This window comes from Triticum dicoccoides, chromosome 6A (assembly GCF_002162155.2).
Source record: "Triticum dicoccoides isolate Atlit2015 ecotype Zavitan chromosome 6A, WEW_v2.0, whole genome shotgun sequence".
NCBI classification, from domain to species: domain Eukaryota; kingdom Viridiplantae; phylum Streptophyta; class Magnoliopsida; order Poales; family Poaceae; genus Triticum; species Triticum dicoccoides.
This window is the reverse complement of record NC_041390.1, coordinates 184,932,234-184,938,346: the sequence shown is the minus strand read 5'-3', so window position 1 is coordinate 184,938,346 and position 6,113 is coordinate 184,932,234.

Genomic DNA, 6,113 nt, shown 5'->3' with positions numbered 1-6,113 from the left:
CACACTCTTCCTCTAGTGTTGTCTTCTCTTTTGCAGGAATTTCACGACGTTTTCCCCAACGAGCTACCTCCGGGGCTACCTCCACTGCGAGGCATTGAGCACTGCATCGACCTCATCCCCAGAGCACCGCTTCCGAACAAAGCTCCCTACCGCGTCAACCCCGAAGAAACCAAAGAAATACAAAGGCAAGTAAAGCATCTCATAGACCATGGACATGTGCGTGAAAGTTTGAGCCCTTGTGTCGTCCCGGTCATTCTTGTGCCAAAACATAACGGTAGCTTTCGCATGTGCTCCGATTGTAGACCTATCAATGCTCTCACTGTTCGCTATAGGTATCCCATTCCACGCCTAGATGATATGCTTGATGAACTTAGTGGTGCCACTATATTTTCCAAAATTGATCTTAAGAGTGGTTACTATCAAATCCGCATACGATAGGATGATGAATGGAAAACCGCTTTCAAAACCAAGTTAGGCTTGTATGAGTGGTTAGTCATGCCTATGGGTCTCTCGGAAGCACCGGGCACTTTTATGCGTCTTATGAATCATGTCTTTCGCCCTTACATTGGTATATTTGTTGTGGTCTACTTTGATGATATCCTTGTTTCTAGCAAATCTCTTAAAGATCATGTCACCCATGTTCGCACCATTTTGCAAACTCTTCGAAAAGAGCAACTTTATGCTAATATGGAAAAATGCCTTTTTGGCGTTGACAAGCTCGTTTTCTTGGGTTTTGTTGTTTCCTCTATGGGTGTTCATGTTGATGATTCCAAGATCAATGCTATTAAGACTTGGCCACAACCAACCAACTTGCAACAAGTGCGTAGCTTTCTTGGCCTTGTGGGTTTCTATCATTGTTTTGTGAAGGATTTTAGCACCATTGCTTCGCCTTTGCATGATTTGAGCAAGAAGAATGCGCCTTTTGTTTGGGGACCATCCCAAGATACTGCTTTCAATGAGCTTAAGAATTTGCTTACTCATGCTCCCGTGCTTGCTTTACCCAACTTTGACAAACCCTTTGAGATTCATTGCGATGCTGGTGGTAATGGCATAGGAGGTGTGTTAACGCAAGAGAAGCGCCCCATAGCTTACTTTAGTGAGAAACTCTTTGGCGCGCAACTCAATTACCCCATCTATGACAAAGAGCTATATGCTTTAGTCCGCGTTTTGCGTGAATGGAAACACTATTTTCGCCCACATGAGTTTATCATTCATACCGATCATGAAACGCTCAAGTATCTTAAGGGCCAAACCAAGTTGAACAAGCATCATGCTAAATGGAGTGAATTTATTGAGTCTTTTCCTTATGTCATCAAGTACATTAAGGGTAAGGAAAACATTGTAGCGGATGCTCTTTCTCGCATATGCATGCTTGTCACTCAACTTGAATTGGATGTCATTGGTTTTGATCATATCAAAGACTTGTATGAGCATGATCCTACTTTTGCTACTCCTTATGCCAAGTGTCTGACGCACACATCTTGGGAACGCTATTACATCAAAGATGGATATCTTATGAGAGCTAGCAAACTTTGCATCCCCGAGTCTTCTCTTCGTTTGTTGCTTTTGCAGGAATCTCATGGAGGAGGCTTAATGGGACACTTTGGACGAGACAAGACGTTCGCCATGCTCTCGAAGAACTACTTTTGGCCAAAGATGTTTCGCGACGTCAATCACTTCACCAACCGTTGCTCTACATGTCGCAAAGCTAAGTCCAAAGCTCAATCTCATGGCATTTATATGCCTCTACCAATTCCATATCAACCATGGGAAGACATTAGCATGGACTTTGTACTTGGTTTGCCTAGGACTAGAAATGGGAAGGATTCGGTATTTGTCGTTGTGGACCGTTTCTCAAAAATGGCACATTTTATTACTTGCAACAAGATAGACGATGCTTCACATGTTGCTAATCTCTTTTGTAGGGAAATATGGCGTCTACATGGAGTGCCAAAGACTACCGTCTCGGACCGCGACGTCAAGTTCCTTATCTATTTTTGGAAGACCATATGCGCCAAGCTAGGAATCAAGCTGCTCTTCTCTACGACATATCATCCACAAACCGACGGTCAAACGGAAGTTACCAACCGCACACTCTCCGCTCTAGTTCGGGTACTCATCAAGAAGAACATCAAGGAGTGGGAGGAGTGTCTACCTATCGCCGAGTTCGCCTACAACCGAGCAAGACACTCAACAACCGGCAAGTCCCCCTTCGAGGTCGTCTAGGGTTTCAACCCTTTGTCCCCTTTGGACATTCTCCCTCTACCACTCCAAGAGCGCATCAATTTGGACGCAAGTGCCCGCGCGACACATCTCAAGAAGGTGCATAAAGATACAAGGAACACCATCGAGCGCCAAGTTCAATGCCTTGCGTCCAAGCTCAACTTCAACAAGCACCCTATGGTCTTCAACATTGGTGATCTCGTGTGGCTACACCTTCGCAAGGACCGTTTTCCCCAAGAACGCAAGTCCAAGCTTCGACCACGAGCGGATGGACCCTTCAAGGTGCTCGCACGATACAACGACAACGCTTACAAGATCGACATCCCGCGGGACAAGTACAACGTGAGCGACATCTTCAACGTCAAAGATCTCTCTCCCTTCCATGGTGATGAAGAATTTGATTCGAGGATGGATCTTCCCCAAGGGAGGGGAGATGATGCGGAGCATCCCAAGGCCATCCCCATGGACCCAACTACATCTCCTACGACACCTCTTGGACCCATGACACGAGCACGTGCAAGAGCTCTTGAAACCGAGGTGACATCTCTCCTCTCACAATTCCACTTTGATGCACATGAGACATGGCTACTACCTCATACGGACACTTTGTGCATGCTCAGGTATCATGGAGAAGCTAAGGAGCAAGGAGAAGAGGAAGAGGAAGGTGGACGTGACGACGGAGAAGAAGAAGAAGTGATAAAGAAGAAGCTACATGCTCTGGACGACCGGCCAGGACCGGACGTCCGACGTTCTCCAGGCTCCGGACGTCCGACCCAGACCGGACGTCCGACGCCACCGCACCCGAGCCAAATCTACGGATTTTCGGAACCCAGCGGACGACCGACGCCCGGACGTCCGGCCCCGACCGGATGTCCGACAGAAGACCACCCAAGCCGAATCTACGGACGTCCGGACCCTCACGAGCCTCCGGACGACCGGTGACCCCCGGACGTCCGACGCCTGTGCACCGTTTCGAGTTGGGCCGCAGCCCATGTACCCCTTCGCCCCCTCTTTTGCACTAGGACTATATATACTCCACCTTGTCCAACTTTCTAGGGTTAGCATTGGTTTAGCTCATTTGAGAGATAGAGCATTGCTCATCCACATCGGATCTACTCCTCGAGAGAGACCGCGGCCTCTTCGGAGAAGATCCCTTTGGATTCAAGATCTCCTTGTGGAGAAGACATCAAGACCCCCTCTTGGGCGGCCCCCTCAAGACCTCCTCACGGAGAAGATCGTGTTACTTGTATCGTCCTTAGTTGATTGTGGATCGTGTGAACTCTTATGTATCCGAGGATCTAGCAGATGTGTGACTTATTCTTGTTAGTTTGAGTGTCCCTCTCGTTTTTCCCCTCGTGTTTCACTCGTTTTTCCCCTTGTGCTTCGTGTTTTCGCGGGATCCGCTCCTCTCGTGAAAGATCGGCCCCTAAGGTTCCTACCCCACATCAAATTGTACCAAATTCAGATGAATCCTGTAGAAACACAATAAATACAAGTTGGTTTGGAATTTTCACCGGTTTTGAGAAATCCAGTTAACTGACTGGGATATTTTGCCATCACTTGGACTCGGTTTCTTCAAGAAAGGGCCATACGAGATACAACCGGCACTTCAATTAATTAGTTCTTAATTGTTATTTATCATTTGATTCAGGTTTTCCATAGGCATGCCACTCGTAGATCACATATGAACACAAACTATTTAAAAAAAAACATATGAACACAAACTTCTTGAGAATGAGAAACCTAAGGAAAAACATGGTAATTTTTTAGGGTGCAGAAATCTTACCTACTTTTTTGACAGTTGATCGAACTGAAGAAGTTACCGGTGACCAGTTTGATGATAAAGAATCTCAGTGCCTTTTTTTTTCTTAAACATGCCTGGCAAATTAATGGCCAAACCTGCACGCATGCCTGCCAGGCCGGATGCATGGCAGAATCAGCAAGGCAGCGCACCCCATAGCTAGTCTTTTCAGTGCCGGTTGATCAATCACCAGAAAACACAACCATGCATCAATGCAAGCTGCAACTTTCGCTCGCGTGATCCGGTTAATTGCTACTCCCTCCATCCCATAATATAAGAGTGTTTTAACAGTACACTAGTGTCAAAACGCTCTTGTATTATGAGACAGAGGGAGTAGATGTGATTTTCTCTTGAAGTCGTGAGGAAGCGTCGCAAGAAGATCGAATCCCAGTGCTAAACTGCTAATTAAGCATAGTCTCCATATATATTCACTCTCCGGTCTTGAACAAATTTACATGCATAATTACATATACGTACTGCACACACTAGTAGTATAAGTACTGATCAACTACTAACATCAACACAACCCCTCATCTTCACTAATCCATTATTCATTAGGAGCTCACCCTCAGGTTTACGCCGCGCCCGCGCGCAGCCTAAACAAGGGAATTAAGCGAAAGAACAGCACAAATAACCAACCCGCCATGGAACCATCTTGCTCTTCATCTCCGCCGTGGATCGTGGTCGATCAGGCGGCGGCTGAGGAGGGGGCCGGCGTCATGGGCACGACCTCGGACTGGTAGCGGTGGAAATTGGCGATGTAGACGCCGGCCTTGTCGTCCACGTCCCGCTCGCCCACGTAGTAGATGCCGTCCTGGTCGCTCGGCCTCACCCGCTGCGGCCGCCGGCACCCGGCCTCCTCGTACGCCCCGGACGAAGAGAAGCAGCCGCCCATTGTCTTCCTCTTCTTGGGTTCTTAGCTTCTTCTCTCGTAGAGTAGCTTCGGTGATGTATGTTGGGCTCTCGATCGGCGCTGTGGAGTTGGTATACTGTTAGCCTGGGAGGAATTCGATGCTTCGAGTGGCAGGCGAGGGGCTCGCCATTTATAGCGGGGGCGGTCGGTCGGGCTGGCGAGGAAGGCGCCATGAAGCGAGCCGAGCGTCGCTGTGCGGTCCGTCCGAGCGGCCGGGCCGGAATCCGCACGATATATTCGCTGCAAGTTGCAGCGCGGCTCCGACGGCCAGGATCGGTCTCGAGGAAACGTGCGATCACGAATCACATTAACGCCCGCGCCTCACCCCACCGCACGAGTTACTGGAAGATTCTTGGGGGGTTGTTTACTGGTCGATCGATCTGGCTGCGGTGAACCATTCTTTTTCCTCCAGAAAGGATCTGCACTGTTTGCCACCTTGTCTGCAATGCCGTGAAAACGAACTGTGGTGCGCCCTACTCATGCAGCTGGGCGTAGTAATCAGGGTCTTTCTACACTGTAGCACGCATTGGCACCAAGAGTACTCAACTCAAGTTCCAGAAGTTTCTCTAATTTATTGTAAAGAAAAGAAAAGAATGTTTCTTTAATTAAGATAAGGAAAAGAAAGATCCGGGCGAAGAATGTCTCTGAAGGCCGAGAATGACGAACGGTGCTGAATTCGCAAATTTATTGCGACTCATAGCAGGATTTCCTGGGGTTTTTTCGTCGTTTTTTTCTGAATCAAATTTGGATTTAAAATCGTGCGACGAAACACCGTGTGGATGTCGTCAGTTGTTTACTGTTGTTTAGGGGTTTTGGGGCGCACCTCCAGTAGCCCGGATGCACAAGGTAGACGGTCGCGAAAGCAGATAGGCTGGCATCTCTTTTACCTCTAGCTCTAGCTTAGCCAATCGCAACAACTCTTCCCTTCTTTGACTGGCCAATCGGGGAGGGGTCCTTTTTTTTTTTGATGTAGGGGAGGGGTCCTTCTGATCTTTTGAACTGCAAAGAAGACGGTTAGTTATTATTAATCTACACCTCAGATGTGTTACGCATGCTGCACCGTAAAACCCATATTTCCACAAGGGAATCCTCAATATTCTACCACAGATGACCTGAAATGACATGAGTAAATAACTGCTAATCATATATAGGAGCCAAAATCCCAGTTGAGCCGTG